Below are 20,819 nucleotides of genomic sequence, written 5' to 3' on the forward strand. Positions count from 1 at the left end.
GCTTTCTGCAAGCAGCCTCTCCATAGTCTCGTAAGGGTTCAAGATCCCCTCCTCAATTCCTTTCACCGGGGTGCAATTGAATACTGAAATTTAGAGATGGTTTGCTGCCCACATTAGGCAGGGATGTGAAACATTTGGTCTTCTTAAATGTTTAATAGGTCCAAATGTTAAAACTCATGATTCTTATCTGCAGGGTGTGTGTGTGTCCCCCCACTTGTGTCATAGTTCAAAACACTTGTCACGCCACCAACATATTGCCTTGGTGGCGCAGCAGACTAAAGTGCTGTTAACTAGCACCAGCTGCCTGCAATTACTGCAAGTTCAAATCTCACCAGGCTCAAGGTTGACTCAGCCTTCCATCCTTTCGAGGTAGGTAAAATGAGGACCCGGATTGTGGGGGCAATAAGCTGACTTTGTATAAAAAAGAACACTGCTTGGGGGAGGGGGGGGCGAAAGCCCTACTAAGTAGGTATATACAAAAGTATGAAGGCTATTGCTTAACGCACTGTAAGCCGCCCTGAGTCTCCGGAGAAGGGTGGCATATAAATCGAACCAATCAATCAATCAATAAATAAATAAATAAATATTCTTGTACAACACCACTCCGTTTTGTAAGTGCCAATCACTCTGTCCAACCCAACCCTCTTTCTTGCATGAGAGATTGTACCCTATCAGCATTCCCTACTGGATTTATTATTCAAAAGAACTGTCATGGAATGTAAGTTAACCTAGCAATTGTACTGGAAGGGAACTAATTTGATACGAAAGCGGCTGATGAATAATCTAAGGCAGACAAAATGAGAAAGTGGAAGGGGATGCTACATTCTAGTACCAGCCCCTAGGATAATTGCAATGTTATTTTGATCAGTTGCAGCTGTCATTTTTTAAAAGCTTTGATCAGAGTTATGTCATTACTGCAGTTGCTTAATATTTAAGGCTGAACTCAAACTTCTCTTAACATTTTCATCAGTGCTAACATTTCATATTTTTGGGGGTTTTTTTATTGCCCTCTGGGAAAATGTTTACAGGGAACCTATATGCTTTTGCTGTCAATCACCTTCACTTGCACTTTTGATGTCAGCAGCAAGTTACATTGGACTGCCAATGAAGTCATCCTATTGATTAAGTAAATCCTAATCAGCTACTATCACCATTGTAATGATATAGCTGGGAACAGCAGTCAGACAGAAAAACAGCCAGGAAAAATAGCAATGTACAAAATCTTTAAAAAGACACATATTTATTGGAAGGCGGCTGCAGCAAAATTTTACGAAACCCAAATTGGTATTTTATTTTTGAAGTGGAAACTGTAACGTGTCTGGCATATTCTACCTAAAGTTCTGAACTCAAGAAGGGATGCATTGAAAAAAGTTTGCAAATGAGGCTTCTGTAATTATCTTTTCTAAAGGATTAAGAAATTAACTTTGAGGAACTGGTAGGAAAAGACCTCATTACTGTAATTTTTGATCTTTGCAAAGAATTAAGCTTTGGAAAAAGTCTGATCTTGCTGGGACTCAACCACAGGCATTCTCTTCTCCAACTTGTCTTGCGGTTTGGTCTTTTGCAAGCTTGCCAGATATTCCTTTTGCTCCAAAGAATTCAAATGAATGAGGCTTTTAAAAATTCAGTGTCTCTTATGTAAAGCTTACCAGAGAAAGAAGATGGGCAATGCTGTGTAACAGGAAATAAAAAGTTACAAAGTCTACTTTTTCTGGGACACTGAATTTTGGAACAGGCAACCAAGAGTGGAATTTCTCTTCAACTGCCCACTTCTGATGTTAGTGCAAAGAAGGCATTTGCTTTTCCCCACTGAGAAGAGGCTGGCTCCATTCCATGGTGGAAAATAATTGTATTCCTTCTCCTCCTCCACCGCCTCCTCTCTCTGGCATTCAGCAATAATATAGATGTAATGGGCTCCAATAAGGAAAGATTTCTTGAAGGGAGCCTTAATAATGCTTTTTCTGCATTGGGTCTGACCTGCAACCATAATCAAGAATGTAGAACCTGATAAACACAACCACTTTTAACAGTGAGAAGGATTAGGGATCACAAATCTAGCTTTCCAAGATCTAGACCCGTGATGGTGAACCTATGGCACCTGTGCCACAGGTGGCACACGGAGCCATATTGGTGGGCACACAAGCTCAGCTCCGGCCAGCTGATTTCCAGGCCTTCTGGGCCCACCGGAAGTAGGGAAACAGGCTGTTTCCTGCCTCCAGAGGGTTGAGGGGGGGGGAAGGCCTGTTTTTCACTCTCCCCAGGCTCCAGAGCCTCTCTAGGAGCCTGGGGAGGGCAAAAACGGCCTTCCCCATCCCCCCTCTGGAGGCCGGAAATGGCCCGTTTGCTGACTTCCGGTCCCACCACGGAAATATAAGGTGTGTCTTATATACCGAATGTAGCCCCGCCCACGTGCCGACCCCCACCCTTTGGCCTCTGCCTCCCAGCAATTTACCTCCTTGCAGCAAACAGCCCGTTTTAGCTTCAGCAAACCCGGATTAGCACAAGCAGTTGATTGTTGGTTGGATCGGCCTCCCGACTGTCAGCTATTTCAGGCTGCAGGGATTGCCATTGCCTATTGCTGCGCAAGCCTCCACTGTTTGCTGCAAAGAGGCAAATTGCTAGGAGACAGATTTTTTTTTTCTTGTGCTAATCAGCTGTGCTGAAAATGAAAATGAAACTAAAGCAGGCTATTTACTGTTTCCTGCAAGGAGGCAAATTGCTGGGAGGCAGATTTTTTTTCTTGTTTTCGTCCCCAAAAAAGGTAGGTGCATCTTATAGTCTGGAGTGTCTTATACTCTGAAAAATATGGTAATTCCTATGTAAATGGGTATTTATAGAAAAATGTTACAAAACATAAAGGTGATTTTTTTTTTAAAAAAAGTTTCTCTTCTTGTTTTTAAAAGTCGTATTTAGAATCTTATCCAGGGGAGAGCAAAGACACAGTTGTTGGCTTCACAATGACATCTGGAATCGGGGGGTATCAACAGTGCACTCATGTATGCAATACCACAATTTTGAAGCTAGTGACAGTCGCTGCAGACACCCTGACCATATCTCATACCTTTCCTTTATAAATAAAGGGCATCTACAGCTCTATCAGCCATCATTATATATTCTATAGTCCTCAGTTCTATATGTTGTTATTTTTGTTATTATTTACTACCTGCTGGTAAATGCTATATTCTGCTTTAAACTTTCCCTGTTATATTTTATTTCTTCATTTATTAAATTTATATGTCATCCATCTTGCTGTCCAAGGCGACTAAAAGTCTAGGGTCACACTGCCATTGCTATTTGTGAGGCTTGCTGAAGACAACAGGAGAGGGAATATGGTTGTTTAATGTTTGTTGAGGCCTTGTGGCCAAATAAGCTAGAGCCTGGGGACTTTCCCCAGATATTCATTATATTTATTTTCCAGCCCTCTGCTCCTGCAATCCACCTCTGGGTTTCCTTCTTCCTCGCTTCCTATTGACTGGGTGATTTTTTTAAAACTGTCTCTCCGTGCTGTGGCCACGCCCACCTTCCCATGATGCACCAGTCTTTTCACTCAGTCGCTGACTGACTGGTGTGCCTTTCTCTTCGTGCTCATTTTTTGGAGAATTTAGCAGTTTGCGTTAGGTTTTTTTATTTATTTTTCTTAGTAATTTTTTGTCTGATCGGTGAGAGCCTCTATTGGTGAGCTGCGGGGCGCGAGATAGGTGCCTGGGGAGCCGGCACGTCCTCCGCCCGGGGGTTTCGCATTTCTGACAGCAGCTCGGGTTACCGGCCCTTCGGGGCGGTTCCCTCTCTTATTTCTAGCCGCCGGTGTGGAGCGCGGGGATTTGCGATTGCTGCATCTCCTCCCCCACACCAATTTCTGCACGGTATTTTTGGCTCTCTTAGGGCGGCTCCGGAGTGCTCCGCAAGGTTTGCCCTGCGGCCTCTGACGTATTATTCAATTTCTCACCGCTGCCGTTTGTGTGCGCTGCGATCCATTTGTCAGCCTTTCAAAGTTGCCGCTCGGGGCTTCAGGCGCCCAGGCAGAGTCGGAGACTTCGTTCCAGCCCACAGCCTTGTGGAGAGTGTCGGCTGCTGCGGCGGTGAGGTTGCGCTGACGCCCGTCCCTCGGGCGGCGTCCGGCGAGGCTTGCCCTTGATCCTTATTTGGACGCGATTTCCAGCCGCCTGTGTTGCCGCCATTTCTGAACGGCCCGAGGCCGCCATTTTGGCGCAGTTTTCCTGGCAGCGTTTTGGCGGGCGCCATTTTGAATGGCAAAGTCGCTCTTTAAGGGCCGCCTTTTTTCCTGGGTCACCCTCTTTCTAAGCCACATTTTAGTTGGGGTGTACGCCTGCTTGTCAGCCTGCCCAGTTAAGGGGACCAGCTGTCTGTTGTCCCACTAATTTTATTGGAGCCTGGGCAGTATTTGTTAATCCCCTGTGACACCTTAGCCAGCCTTTGTTTTTTTCCTGGCGGAGATAGCTTTGGCTGGGCTGTTTCGGCCACCCTCGGAGTTTATTTATTTATTTATTTTCCATCCAACCTTCTGGGATGGATGTGCTTCACTCTACTGTTCGCCACTGACATTCTTAAACTCTCTCTTTGCATCTTTAGGATTTAAATTCCTTTCTTTTTTGGCTTCTTCTTTATCTTCTCTTTTCCAACTTCTAACTCTTCTTTGCTCTTCTCCAATTCTTTTCTCTTCCTTTTGCCTTTCTTTCCATCCCATTTTTCCTCTTCTCCTATCTATCTATGTCACCTTCTTTCCATTCCATGCTGCACATCAAATATATAAGATCTACACTGGAATCTGGATTAACTGTCCATTCACACCCAAGGTATAGGATTCACATCAGAATCTGGTGTTCTGAGCTAGGCTTCTTTAGAAAGTATACAGCACAATCTTAGTTCCAGCAAACCTTTTTTATTTATACGGCTGTGAATTATTGTCATTCCCAGTCCGAAAGTCTTCTCAAACAGTCTTTCAGGGGAGTGTTTAGAAACACTCACCTTATCTCCCTTGGAATGCTGCCAGAGAACTAATTGCCTTATGCAGGGCAAGGCCAAACTCAGCACAGAGTCAAACAGAACTTTTCTAAAGCTTTTACCGACCAGATGAACTAATTGCTTCCTGCAAAAGCTCACGTCCCGTTCGCTTCTCTTTTATGTTTTATGGGAGGGGTCAATCATGTCCAAGCCTTACTCCCAAATCGACCCTGTTTTCTTAATTGTTCCTGTCTTCTGGCAGCTCTGCGCATGTGCACACTGGGAGCAGGCTCCCGCTGTTCTTCTGCCTCGCTGATGTGAGACTCTGGAGACTTCGGAGGCAGCAAGAAACTACCAGATGGCCTTGGCCCCCTCCCTGCCTCCAACTCAGAGCCCTCGTCTGAGCCTTCCCCAGACTCCAGGACTGGCCCACGTTTCTACCTAAGCTCCTCATTGTCCGAATCTGCTGCCAGCTGTGCTGGCTGCTGGCGGGCCACAACATCTGGATTAGTTGCTCATTCACATCCACACTGGAATCTGTGAATTTGCTGCTCACTGCCTACAGGGCAATGCACTGCTTTGTGTCACAGATTATATTAACTTAACATAAGAAACACAATCTGTACTTTCTCATGTTTGTTAAAATACTGCTGTTAATTTGCCAATAGAAAAGGGATTTTAGCTCTTAGCTCGTTTACCTATTTACCCCTAAGATATTAAAAAGATTACAAGAGATTGGCCTATCCTCTTGTGCTTGTCAAACCTAAGCACATCAAATGTGTTTTGATAATTATGAATTATAATTACATAATTATAAGAAATAGCATAATTGCATTTTAAAACTATGTGGTAATTAATAATGACTATCATGCATTTCTAGCACAATCTGGAAAGCTGGTTGCAAGTTAAACACCCAAACTTAATTGTGAAAGTTTCAAATCTCTTTCATCTAGATGACCAATATAGTAAGTTAAATTAAATGGCACTTAAGAGAAATTCAGTTCTAAAATCAGTTCTAAAAGAAGTCAATTCTGCAGGCTGCTACTGAGTTGAAGAAATATTGTTGCAGATAATTGTGGCAGGAATAGTGATGGTAGCGATTATGCGGTAAAAACTTTTACATAAAAATCATATCATATTCATCATCCCCATGAAAAATTGTTGAGATAGTTAATTTATGCATTGTCAAAGCAATTCACAGCAATATCCTATGAAAGGCAAAAGGCTTAACTTGCTAACTACTACAGTTGTAAAATCAATTAGCGACCTAAATAACAAATCCCAAATATTTGTAAAAATGCACTTTGGAATTATTTGAAGGGATTTCTACTATAAACAGCTATAGTGTTGGAGATATGCTTGCCAACTTCAACTAGAATTAGGGGACCATTCTTTTAATATCTTGCAGCAGGAACGAGAACTTAAAAATGTATTCATTCTACTAAGAAATGAGAATTATATTCAAGGTCTCTTCAAAGACAAGTGATCAAGAAGAACTTTGGGAAGGGTGCTTCATAAAATGGGATCTCTTGATCACAAAAGATCCACTTAGTGGCACCTGCTCAGGTATTTTTCAGAATACCTCCTGAATCCTGATATTAGTAATATCAAAATGGACATAATAGAGCATGTAAACATTAGCAAAGCCTTGGATCAAGATACACAGCTGGCATAGTCAATAAAGCTGCATCTATTTTAATCCCTACCCCAATTAGATTATACATATTAGAAGTATAAACAGATAAACAATAGGGTCACACAGCATATATGAAGATTTTTACATTTGATTAAACCTATGAAGTTTGCTTCAAGAATCATGCAACCACTATTCCTCTTTCTAATTATTAACTCATGGAGCATCATAGATTTGTCCCAACATGTACATTGGTTCAGAACGAAGGAACTCAATGGCCTTCTCGACCGCCAGAAATTTCATTCATCTTTCTGTAAACAGGTAGATGAAACACCTGTTGTAACCCTGGTCCAACTTCCTGAGCTAAAACAAGTTACCTATGTAGTGCTGTGCTAGTGCCAAAAATAGCAGCTCACATGATTTAGAAACAAACACCTGGAGAATCTGGCACAAAAAGGATGCTGTTAATCAACTTTTTGTCCTTAAATTATTTCTTATATGTTACAAAGTCACATAAAAAAAAAAAACATTTTCAGCCCATCCTCAGTGCAGGTCCTCTGTTAGAATGGGCCTGGTGAGGCCAAATTCCACCAGGTCCATGGTTAACTTTCTCTCCCTGACATATTATAAGTAGCTCATGGCAAAGTTTCTGAATACCCTATCATTAGGATGAGAAGGGAGTCTTCTCAAACAGGAGACAATGAAACATTGGGCAGTAATGGAAAAGAGAGGACAGTGTCACACTGTCTAACTGGAACTATCTAGTCTGGCCTATTTCAGGTATAGTTGCTCCATTGCTGATGTTAAAGGAAAACTCAACTCTAAATGCAGTTATCTTCGGACTATGAAAAGAGAGGAAATAACATCTTGCTGTTCACCACAGACAAGCAAAATGCCTTCAACTGTTTTTGGAGATGGATTAAAAGCAGATGGATGAGTGGGGATGTGTATCTTGAGCAACTATGTTCTGATTGCTGCCTTTCTGTTATCTTTCCATTGTGAAGGAGACTTTCAAACTACGACAAAAGCCACACAATGACTAAGGTGACGTGCATGGTATCATCTTGCAGTAACCCTCCCACGTTATCTCGGAGGGAATTCTACTGAAGTCATTAGTGGGCACGATGGCTCAACTGACAGCCTGGGTTTGAGATCCGAGTGCCACACAACAGGGTAAGCTCCCCTTCCTAGCCCCAGCTCCTGGCTACCTAGCAATAGCACTTAGACTTATATACTGCTTCACAGTGCTTTACAGCCCTCTCTAAGCGGTTTACAGAGTCAGCATATTGCCCCCACTATCTGGATTCTCGTTTTACTGACCTCGGAAGGATGGAAGGCTGAGTCAACCTTGAGCATGGTGAGATTCGAACTGCCAAATTGCAGTCAGCCGGCAGTCAGCAGAAGTAGCCTGCAGTACCGCATTCTAATCACTGCGCCACCATGGTTCAAAAACATGCAAATGTGATAATAGATGAGAAGGTAACAGTGTTCCATGCGCCTTTAGCATATGGGCATGCTGGCCCTATGACCACAGAAAATGTTTTCAGACAATGCTGGCCAAGAAATGGAGATGAGCACTGTGCTCTAGAGCCAGATACGACTAGACAGGGAAAACGTTACCATTTACCGTTAGGGAGCTTTTTGGCACAAGCATGCCGTGGGCTGCTTGGTAAGGCTGAGCACCCATATATATTCACTTGGGAATAGGTCATTTTTCATCAACATTCAAGTCTATCACTGCATGCATAGGAAGACCACTCTCCCCCCAGTACAAAGAGTTTAAGAATTTCCTCATGACTTGGAAGTGTATTTTCCATAGCTGGAATGCCTTAAAACTTTGAAAAGTACAATAACAAACAACTGTTAAGCATGAAAGGAAAAGCTTTTGGCAAGGAAGACACTCAAGAGAAGTATGTAGATAAAAAGCGGTCAGGAAGAAAAGCAGAATCCATATTGAGTGTTGGCTGAGGGTGATGGCAATGGAGCAGTCCAGTATTCAGAGGGTGCCAGGTCAGGAAAGATCTGTTTAGCTGTATGCTTAGTTTGGCTATCTGGCTGCACCTTAAACAAAAAAGTAAAGAAATACACAGAAACAAAACCTCCCATGGGCTGCAGTTCAACCACAATAAAAAAGAAACCTAACAAAAACTACGCAGCAGTTAAAACTGCATAAAAATAAAATCAAAACATACCATGATGTATTTGCAGTCACACTTACACAATTATAAAATCCTAAACCTATCTGACATTTAACTTGGCTAATAAGATTTACATCAAAACAGCCCTAGTGCCATTCCCACCATCTGTTCACAACCACTCCCAGCAGTCTGCTCTGTTCAATAAATATGCTTTTAAATCCTCTTAAGTGCATCCAAGAATATGTGCAGCCAGAGTAGGAAGGGAATTCCATAATGGGGGGTGGGGGGACAACTCAGATCCTGGGGGGGGGGGGGAAATGCACAAGAGAAGGAGCAAAGTGCAAAAAGTTAAAAAAAAAAACAGGAAAGGAAGAGACACTCCTGTCCTACTCATCATTCTATAAAAACAGGATCACAGCAAGATAGGAGTAGGGAATGGCTAACCACAGGGCTTTAAAAATCAGAGCCAAGGTTAGGGGTCAGGAGCAAAAAGGAAGCCAGAGTAAATCCCTACTGTGGATGGAACAATGGGAGAAAATGAGGAGTGTTCGGAATAACAGGTAGTTCTTGACTTAACAATCGTTTGTTTAGCAATCATATGAACTTACAACAGTATTGAAAAAACTGACTTATGGTTCTCTCACTTGTGATTAATCATCCCCATGGCCACGTTATCAAAATTATGGCACTTAGCAAACTGGCATGCATTTAAAGACAGTTGCAGCGTGGATCATGGGATTGTGATAGAGCCTTGGTGGCGCAGCAGACTAAAGCATTGTTTAGTAACACCAGCTGCCTGCAATTACTGCAAGTTCAAATCTCACCAGGCTCAAGGTTGACTCAGCCTTCCATCCTTTTAAGGTAGGTAAAATGAGGACCCGGTTTGTGGGGGCAATAAGCTAACTTTGTATAAAAAAGAACACTGCTTAGGGGGGGACCGAAAGCCCTACTAAGCAGGTATATACAAAAGTATGAAGGCTATTGCTTAACGCATTGTAAGCCGCCCTGAGTCTCCGGAAAAGGGCAGCATATAAATCGAACCAATAAATAAACAATAAATAAATTGTTATTGGAGACATTCCCAACCAGATTCTGACCAGCAAGGTAATGGGGGAATCACCTTGCTTAGCAATTCTTAGAAATTCTGGGTACCAATTTTGGTCTTAAATTGAGGACTACCTGTAATGCATACTGCAAGTTCTGGACCAAAGTTCCCTCATGAAATCGCTTAATAAATAGAATGCCTCAATCACAAAGTAGCCAATCTCCTCACCGGTCAACTACTGCAATGTGCTCTATGTGGAGCTGCCCTTGGAAACAACCCAGAACAGTTTCAACTCGTTCAGAATGTAGTAGCCTGGGTGGTGGTGGGCTTGCCTCAGCATATTCATGGGATACCGCTGGTTTGTGAGATGCACTGATAGCCAGTGTGCTTCCAAGTATGATTCAAGGAGACAGTTATCATCTATAAATCCCTTACCTCAGCGGCCCCCAACCTTTTGGGCACCAGGGACCGGTTCCGTGGAGAGAGGTTTTTCTGTGGACCGGAGCGGGCATGGTTTTGCATGCTGCCTGCGTCCCACAGATGGGGCTTCATTTCACTTGTTTGTGCAGCATGGTTTCTGGCATGCTGCGGCCCAGTGCTGGTCCATGAACCAGGGGTTGGGAACCTCTGCCTTATGTGGCATAAGGCCTGATTATTTGCCAAATCGCCTCTTTTTCTGTGGTTTTTGTCTGATCAGAATGAACTGACATGCTCCAGGTCTCCTCAATTAAACTTCCTCTGGAATGAAGTGCCCCCTGCTCAGTGGTGAAATCCAATTTTTTTTACTACCGGTTCTGTGGGTGTGGCTTGGTGGGTGTGGCAGGGGAAGGATACTGCAAAATCTCCATTCGCACCCCACTCCTGGGGGAAGGATATTGCAAAATCTCCATTCCTACCCCATTCTGAGGCCAGCCAGAGGTGGTATTTGCCGGTTCTCTGAACTACTCAAAATTTCCGCTACCGGTTCTCTGAACTACTCAAAATTTCTCCAGAACATGTTCAGAACCTGCTGGATTTCACCTCTGCCCCTGATATCTGAATGGCTCCCATCGTTATGGTATTGTGGAAAGCCTTAATGGCCTCACTGTTATCTTAGTTTTAGGGTGAGTTGGATGGAACCTTCCAGTGTAAGGCATTGCCATATGTTGTACGTTTTGTGGTAGGCTGTCTGGATTTTCTGTCTTTATTTCTTTCACTCTATTTTTATTGAACTGATTAAAATTCTCTCTTGTTTTTCTTTATATTATGAGTTGCCTAGAGTCATTTAATACAGAGGCGTTTGTAATAACTGAAATGAAGGTCACATTCAACCAAAATGGACTAAATATTTCATAAAAGGGAACATGAGAAAGCCCAGCTTTCAATGTGATACACAGGTATAACCCTGTAGCTTTTGGTAAATTGACCCCAAACTGAGATACTTGGACAGATGGAATTCACCCCCTTAATTCCCTCCTGAAGTTTCTCCCACATAATCCAGTGGCACAACTGTTGAAAGTTAAGACTTTGATTTTAAAATTTTATCTGGTTTGTTAGGATGGCAGATTTACCCATTAGGTAGTTACTGATTTCTTGCTTAGTCTCTGACCATCATATAAGGAGCGCTAACCTGGTTTGATCAAAGCAACCATCAGTCCTGTCAAAGAAGCTAATTTTCATTATCATCTACATTTGTTCAAAATTTAGACCATGCTCATAGAAGAGAAAGAAATTATGAAAGAAAGAAAGAAAGAAAGAATTATTAGAAAGAAAGGCCTATCAAGCAGATGCCCCAGATATCTGTTTATTTAATTTATATGCTATTCATCTTGCTATCCAGCAAGATTTGGGGCAGCTTTCAATGACTTTGGATGGTTTACATCATTTGCTTTCTAATGCTCTCTGAACTGATGCCCAAATCCCCAAGCTTATTTAGGTGAGCAATACAAAATAATAATCTTTTAGTTAAGATGATTAATTTCATTTGGAATTCTCTATGATTGTTGCCTTCCCTTGTTTTGTTTGTATACTGAACTCTCCTTTCCACAGAAAAATTGCATCAAGACATTTTGCACCATTGGTTCTGTAAGGGAATTCTTTATTAAACTTTCCCCATGTATTTATAGAGCTTCTCAGTCATCCAGGTCACGGTTGTCCCAAAGGGGCTTTTTCAAAAGGCAACTGGTCTTTGCTTTTCCTTGAAGACATTTCACTTCATTTCAGTTCTGACTGAAAAAGCTTCAGTTAGAAGCTTCAATAAGAATTGAAGAAGCTTCTTGGATGAGAAGTGAAACATCTTCAAAGAAAAACAAAGTCCAGTTGACTTTTGAAAAAGCACTTTTGGGACCCCATGTGCAAGCCTCCATACAAATTGTACAACCATCTTTTCTTCTTTCAAAATTGCCAAAAGTTGCAAAAGTTCTGAAATTCTCTGAGCTGGGCAGGAACATTCAAGTTATCTTTCTTCTTTTTCTAAATTTAAGTTGAAAGTGTAGTATCTCCTACTACTAAATGGAATAGTTCCTGGTAGAACTACTCAGAAATCCCTTAAAAAAAAATGTATTGAGTATTTTACATTTTAAAACAAAACACACAATAGCAAAAAAAACAAAAACACACACACACATCAGACGTTAAAATACAATACTAACAACATATACAGTCAGGTCCAGAAATATTGGGACATCAACACAATTCTAGCATCTTTGGCTCTATACACCACCACAATGGAGTTGGAATGAAACAAACACAATGTGTGTTAACTGCAGACTGTCAGCTTTAATTTGAGGATATGTACATCCAACTCAGGTGAATGGTGTAGGACTTACAGCAGTTTGTATATGTGCCTCCCACTTATTAAGGGACCAAAAGTAATGGGACAATTGGCTTCTCAGCTGTTCCATGGCCAGGTGTGTGATATTCCCTCATTACCCCAATTACAATGTGCAGATAAAAGGCCCAGAGTTCATTTCAAGTGTGCTATTTGCATTTGGAATCTGTTGCTGTCCACTCTCAAGATGAGATCCAAAGAGCTGTCACTATCAGTGAAGCAAGCCATCATTAGGCTGAAGAAACAAAACAAACCCATCAGAGAGATAGCAAGAACATTAGGAGTGGCCAAAACAACTGTTTGAAACATTCTCAAAAAGAAGGAATGCACCGGTGAGCTCAGCAACACCAAAAGACCTGGGAGACCATGGAAAACAAGTGTGGTGGATGACCGAAGAATTCTTTCCCTGGTGAAGAAAACACCCTTAACAACAGTTGGCCAGATCAAGAACACTCTCCAGGAGGTAGGTGTAAATGTGTCAAAGTCAACAATCAAGAGAAGACTTCACCAGAGTGAATACAGAGGGTTCACCACAAGATGTAAACCATTGGTGAGCCTCAAAAACAGGAAGGCCAGATTAGAGTTTGCCAAACAACATCTAACAAAGCCTTCACAGTTCTGGAACAAGATCCTATGGACAGATGAGACTAAGATCAACTTGTACCAGAGTGATGGGAAGAGAAGAGTATGGAGAAGGAAAGGAATTGCTCATGATCCTAAGCATACCACCTCATCAGTGAAGCATGGTGGTGGTAGTGTCATGGCGTGGGCATGTATGGCTGCCAATGGAACTGGTTCTCTTGTATTTATTGATGATGTGACTGCTGACAAAAGCAGCAGGATGAATTCTGAAGTGTTTCGGGAAATATTATCTGCTCACATTCAGCCAAATGCTGCAGAACTCATTGGATGGCGCTTCACAGTGCAGATGGACAATGACCCAAAGCATACTGCAAAAGCAACCAAAGAGTTTTTGAAGGGACAGAAGTGGAATGTTATGCAATGGCCAAGTCAATCACCTGACCTGAATCCCATTGAGCATGCATTTCACTTGCTGAAGACAAAACTGAAGGGAAAATGCCCCAAGAACAAGCAGGAACTGAAGACAGTTGCAGTAGAGGCCTGGCAGAGCATCACCAGGGATGAAACCCAGCGTCTGGTGATGTCTATGCGTTCCAGACTTCAGGCTGTGATTGACTGCAAAGGATTTGCAACCAAGTATTAAGAAGGGAAAGTTTGATTTATGATTATTATTCTGTCCCATTACTTTTGGTCCCTTAACAAGTGGGAGGCACATATGCAAACTGCTGTAAGTCCTACACCGTTCACCTGAGTTGGATGTACATACCCTCAAATTAAAGCTGACAGTCTGCAGTTAACGCACATTGTGTTTGTTTCATTCCAACTCCATTGTGGTGGTGTATAGAGCCAAAGATGTTAGAATTGTGTCGATGTCCCAATATTTCTGGACCTGACTGTATATACAATTTTACAACTTTCTGCATCAACTTTTGCCTTTACTCTTAGCTTTTATCCTCCCGCTTCTCTTTATTTTTAAATATTCATAATTAACTGTTTTGTTAGCAGGGTTATTATTTACATTCATATCCAATATGTTAATAACAAATTTCACCTTATATTCTTATTTCTTAATTTGATTTCTGTTTTCCAACCATGTATAAAACCTATTCCACACTTTATAAAAATCCGAGTCTTCTCTTTCTTCGATCTCCATAGTTTATTTATCCATTTCGGCGCATTCGAGGATTTTCTTTATTATTGTTTCTTCTGATGGTGTATTGGTCGACTTCCACATTTGCGCTAGAGTAATTCTGGCCGCCGTTAGAATATGCAATATAATATAATAGAGACTTTTTTCCATTTTTCTATCAATCATTCCTAGGAGGAACATCTCTTTAAAATCTATCTTTTGGAGTATAATCTCTTCCAACCACCCTTTAATTTTATACCAAAATTTCCTCACCTTAGGGCACATCCACCACATGTGGTAGTATGTCCCTAGTTTGTGACCACATCTCCAACATTGAGGTGATAAATTGGGGTACAATTTTGCCAGTCTCGCTGGTTGAACTACTCAGAAATCCTTATTGGGGAAAACCTAGGGAGGGTCAAGAGGTTCATCCTAATTTATCACAGCCCCATGGTTAGTATTTTTTTTAACTAGGGAATCCTTGAAAGAAAGCTACTGCCAGTGAGATTTTTAAATGATCATCCTTCCCAATTTCTTACAGGATCTTTTCAGAAAACTCTAAGCTTCAACACCATTTTACCGAATTTAGGGGCATTACCTAAGGAATACAGTGGTTCAGTGGCTAAGACGCTGAGCTTGTCGATCAAAAGGTCAGCAGTTCAGCAGTTTGAATCCCTAGTGCCGCATAACGGGGTGAGCTCCTGTTACTTGTCCAGGCTTCTAGCAGTTTGAAAGCATGTAAAAAATGCAAGTAGAAAAAATAGGGACCACCTTTGGTGGGAAGTTAACAGCATTCTGTGTGCCTTTGGCGTTTAGACATGCCGGCAACATGACCACGGAGACGTCTTCGGACAGCGCTGGCTCTTCGGCTTTGAAACGGAGATGAGCACCACCCCTAGAGTTGGGAACAACTAGCACATATGTGCGAGAGGAACCTTTACCTTTACCTTACTCATTACCTAGTGTCAAAATTAGGAAAAAAAACCCTCCCAGACTTATCAGAGACCATTGTCTCATCAGCTTCAACATCAGATTCTATTCCTGCATCCTATGTAAAGTTTCTTATTAATATACCTCTTATTTAATCAGGTACATTATTTGCAAGTATTCTATTCTCAGGAGCTTTACGTAATCACAAACATCCTTTAACAACACAAAAGCTCATGCAAGACTAGGAAAAGATTGCAAGCAAGCAGGCAGACAGACAGACAAGAGTTTGATTCTCCCACCCCCCATTATAATTGGATTGCACATCAGAGAGGTAACAGATGCAGCTTCTAGAAGCAAAGCATTTCATCACATGTTGTAAGTGGTCAGGATTTCAGCAAAGCAATTCTGTCTATAGTGGACAGGCAGCAACAAAAATAGCAAAACGGACTGATTATATACTGCAGGTGAGTGTCAATAATAGCCCTTGCTGGAAAAGTGGCTCTTACGACCACAAAAATGGCTGGCCTCGGTATCTGCAATCCAGCAATTAACATTTCACGTGCCTATTAACAAGAGCAGGAAAAGCTCATGTGTAGCCAAGAAAGGCTGTGTGATTTGTCATTCAGTGCACGATCTGATAGAAGCATCTGTAATTACTACTACTAATAAAAATGTTCCAAACAGCGTGATTCAATTAATTATGAAATTATTCCTTATTTTTGGAGTTTCGAGACATTTTAAGCTGCCCCAAGACATCGAAGTTATACATACGGCTAGTCCTCAACTTATAGCCATTTGTTTAATGACTGTTTGAAGTTACAACGGCACTGAAAAAAGTGACTTGTGACCATTTTTTACACCTCAAGTGAAAACGTTGCAGACTCTCCATGGTCACATGAACAAAATTTGGATGCTTGGCAACTGACTCATATTTATGACAGTTGCTGTGTCCCGGGCAGTGGTGGGTTGCCCTCGGTTCTATAGAACCGGTAGTAAAACCAGCAGGAGGCTCCGCCCACTGACCCCGACATCATCAAAATGCTTCTGCACATGCGCAGAAGAGCACGCACACGAGCATGTGCATGGCCCCGTTGCGAACTGGTAGTAAATGTAAGTAGAACCCACCCTGGTTCCGGGGTCATGTGATTATCTTTTGCGACCTTCTGACAAGCAAAGTCTATGAGGAAACTAGAGTCACCTATCAACTGTGTTACTAATTTAACAACTGCAGTGATAGGTCCAGAAATATTGGGACATCGACATAATTTTAACATCTTTGGCTCTATTCACCACCACAATGGAGTTGGAATGAAACAAACACAACGTGCGTTAACTGCAGACTGTCAGCTTTAATTTGAGGGTATGTACATCCAACTCAGGTGAACGGTGTAGGACTTACAGCAGTTTGCATATGTGCCTCCCACTTGTTAAGGGACCAAAAGTAATGGGACAGAATAATAATCATAAATCAAACTTTCCCTTCTTAATACTTGGTTGCAAATCCTTTGCAGTCAATCACAGCCTGAAGTCTGGAACGCATAGACATCACCAGACGCTGGGTTTCATCCCTGGTGATGCTCTGCCAGGCCTCTACTGCAACTGTCTTCAGTTCCTGCTTGTTCTTGGGGCATTTTCCCTTCAGTTTTGTCTTCAGCAAGTGAAATGCATGCTCAATGGGATTCAGGTCAGGTGATTGACTTGGCCATTGCATAACATTCCTCTTCTGTCCGTTCAAAAACTCTTTGGTTGCTTTTGCAGTATGCTTTGGGTCATTGTCCATCTGCACTATGAAGCGCTGTCCAATGAGTTCTGCAGCATTTGGCTGAATGTGAGCAGATAATATTTCCCGAAACACTTCAGAATTCATCCTGCTGCTTTTGTCAGCAGTCACATCATCAATAAATACAAGAGAACCAGTTCCATTGGTAGCCATACATGCCCACGCCATGACACTACCACCACCATGCTTCACTGATGAGGTGGTATGCTTAGGATCATGAGCAGTTCCTTTCCTTCTCCATACTCTTCTCTTCCCATCACTCTGGTACAAGTTGATCTTGGTCTTATCTGTCCATAGGATCTTGTTCCAGAACTGTGAAGGCTTTGTTAGATGTTGTTTGGCAAACTCTAATCTGGCCTTCCTGTTTTTGAGGCTCACCAATGGTTTACATCTTGTGGTGAACCCTCTGTATTCACTCTGGTGAAGTCTTCTCTTGATTGTTGACTTTGACACATTTACACCTACCTCCTGGAGAGTGTTCTTGATCTGGCCAACTGTTGTTAAGGGTGTTTTCTTCACCAGGGAAAGAATTCTTCGGTCATCCACCACACTTGTTTTCCATGGTCTCCCAGGTCTTTTGGTGTTGCTGAGCTCACCGGTGCATTCCTTCTTTTTGAGAATGTTTAAAACAGTTGTTTTGACCACGCCTAATGTTCTTGCTATCTCTCTGATGGGTTTGTTTTGTTTGTTCAGCCTAATGATGGCTTGCTTCACTGATAGTGACAGCTCTTTGGATCTCATCTTGGGAGTTGACAGCAACAGATTCCAAATGCAAATAGCACACTTGAAATGAACTCTGGGCTTTTTACCTGCACATTGTAATTGGGGTAATGAGGGAATATCACACACCTGGCCATGGAACAGCTGAGAAGCCAATTGTCCCATTACTTTCGGTCCCTTAAAAAGTGGGAGGCACATATGCAAACTGCTGTAAGTCCTACACCGTTCACCTGAGTTGGATGTACATACCCTCAAATTAAAGCTGATAGTCTGCAGTTAACACACATTGTGTTTGTTTTATTCCAACTCCATTGTGGTGGTGTATAGAACCAAAGATGTTAGAATTATGTCGATGTCCCAATATTTCTGGACCTGACTGTAACAATGGTGGCAAGTAAGGTCGTAATATGGGGCAAAACTGACTTAACAATTTTCTCATTTAGCAACAGAAATTTTGGGCTTCATTGTGGTAGTAAGTTGAGGACTACCTGTATTGTATTATCTTTTATCTGTTTTACCCTGGAATTTATATCCTGTATTTAGTTTCTCCTCCTCAAATAATATTGCCTGCAGTCTCTGAAGGATGTTCTCCTTTTTCTGTTACAATGACTGCTCCTTTAAGAGGGTCTCTCTCTCCTCCCTCCCTCCCTCTCTCTGTGTTATCAGGTAAAGAAAAAGACACAGCTATGGAATTGTGGCGTTCACCATGACAGCTGCTGAGTTATGACAGCAATTTCTGGACAGTTATATTGCCGATTATCATGGTTGTGCTGCCATCGGATTCATCTGACTTGGGAAGAAGCTCAGAAATGCCATCTCCTTCAGGAGAAGGAATAAAAGCACCAGATGTTGGCATGACAAATAAGCCAAACCTAAGGCAGCTCTTTCATTGGTCCACTCCATCACCCACTTCCCTTCTGTTAAAATGCCATATCAAAAGATTAATTTCACAGCCCCGGACTAACTTCCCTTCCTCCAACCAGCCTATCTTAAATGGCACATCGTTTATCTCTTAGCCTCCAAACTGACAATGCCAATTTTAAGATACATATCTATATATACTCTATCAGTTAAAAGCAAAGCCCAGAATGCTATTTCTATTCCTCCTCGGGCAAGATCCATAATTTTTTCGTAATGGAGAGATTAGTTCTTTTTAAAGTGTGCATTTAGAACTTTTTTTGCTTACCCTTCTTATCCCGTTTTAAAGCAATACAAATAAACATGTTTCACCTTTGACATGCACCATTTGATGTCCGTGCTGGATGGACAGAGGTCACTGCTCATCAGTCTACAGTAGTATCAACTTGGAGAAAATTAACTTCGCCCCTTAATCCTTACTTCTAATTCTAGGTAGATAGTTTAAATAGTTTATTAATCAATTCGTTTTATGAACATAAATCAAAAATATAAAACAAAAATCAAATATCAGATATAATTCCAGGATAAAATAGATAAACGATAATACACTACCGGTAGTCCTCGACTTCGGACCACAACGGAGCCCAACATTTCTGTTGCTAAATGCGATAATTGTCAAGTGAGTTTTGCCCCGTTTTATGACCTTTCTTGCCACAGTGGTTAAGTGACTCACTGCAGTTATTTAGTAACACGGTTGTAAAGTGAACGGGGCTTCCTGATTGACTTTGCTCATCAGACGGTTGCAAAAGGTAAAAATCACATGACCCTGGGACACTTAAATGGTCATAAATATGAATCAGTTGCCAATCATCTGAATTTTGATCATGTGTCTATGGGGATGCTGCAATGGTTGTAAATGTAAAAAAAATTGTCATAAGTGAGTTTTTTCATTGCTGTTATAACTTTGAACAGTCATTAAACTAATGTTTATAAGTCTGGGACTATCTGTAATAAAATACATATGTGGTAAATACAAAGAATCAACAGTCAGGTAAACCTTTACGTGATATCCCAATTTCTTCAATATAACAGGTCCTTAGTTCAACTGCCTTAACTACAGACTAAGCAGCTCTGCTCACGTCTATAGATTAGTGCCCAGGAGGAAATCAGATAATCTGCAATTCAGGTCCCAGCGGCTGTTCTTTCAAGAGAGATGTTAAGTATCTAAGCTTAAGAGGGACATATAGTTGATAATCAAACAAAACATGAGCAATTTCTTTAATGGCTGTGGCACCATATATACATGTCATCTCATCATCTGGCAGGTGGTGGAAGTACCCTTATTTCACCATGAAACTCTAGGTGTAAATTGGCTCCATTTCCACTGTTATCCCAATCAGTGGTGAAATCCGGCTGGATCTATCCTGCTCGCGCGAACCGGTAGCGCCGGCGGCGGGAGGCTTGGCCCAGGGGTGGGTTCTACTTACTTTTACTACTGGTTCGCAATGGGGCCGCGTGCATGCGCAGAAGCATTTTGAGGATGTCGGGGTCAATGGGCAGAGTCTCCCGCCAGTTTTATTACCGGTTCTATAGAACCGGTGCGCACTGGGGGCAACCCACCACTGACTTGGCCACTCACCGGGATGTCATTACATCTGGTTTTTGACCCTCTCTGCATGTGCAGAAGGTTCTGTGCATACGCAGAAGAGGCGCGTGCGAGTGTAGCGCGCACGCATGCGCACATGTTCACATTCTTGAACCGGTAGTGAATGTAAGTGCATTTCACCGCTGATCCCAATGTTTTCTCTTCAGTCCTCCTTGTTTTTCAATTGTAACCTCTTGGTAGAAATAGACATTTCATACTATTTTTTTAAACTCATGAAAGTTGCCAAGTCCATATTCACCATAGAAAAACCAAGGCACGGAGATGCATGAAACCACAACTTGCTTTAAAGCCTACCCAAGTTTGACTCAACATGATCAAAAAATGCGCAAAAGCAGACAGACTTCCAATTCCCTTATATCTCCTGCCCATCATACCAAGGATCGATCTCTTTCACTAAGCATTGCTCAAAGATCCAAAGATTTTCTTTTCCTTCTGAATTAACATGCAGGGTATGGATTTTTCTCTTCCTTATTTCACTTCACCTGATCAAAAATGAGGCAAATTTTGCTGCAAAGGTTAAGCTCCAAGCACATACTGTCCTCCACCTGCAAAGTACCCCAAGGCAGA

At 41.9% G+C, this 20,819-nt stretch overlaps 1 protein-coding gene across 2 annotated transcripts in view; it reads right to left on the reverse strand.

The window, feature by feature from the left end:
* Positions 1–20,819, reverse strand: part of PRICKLE2 (prickle planar cell polarity protein 2) — a 320,000-nt gene that overhangs the window by 25,245 nt on the left and 273,936 nt on the right. The gene's annotated exons all lie outside the window — the stretch shown is intronic.

Source organism: Pituophis catenifer, unplaced genomic scaffold (genome assembly GCF_029215685.1).
Source record: "Pituophis catenifer annectens isolate HBS135680 unplaced genomic scaffold, rPitCat1.0.hap2 SCAF_2, whole genome shotgun sequence".
Classification (NCBI taxonomy): Eukaryota; Metazoa; Chordata; class Lepidosauria; order Squamata; family Colubridae; genus Pituophis; species Pituophis catenifer.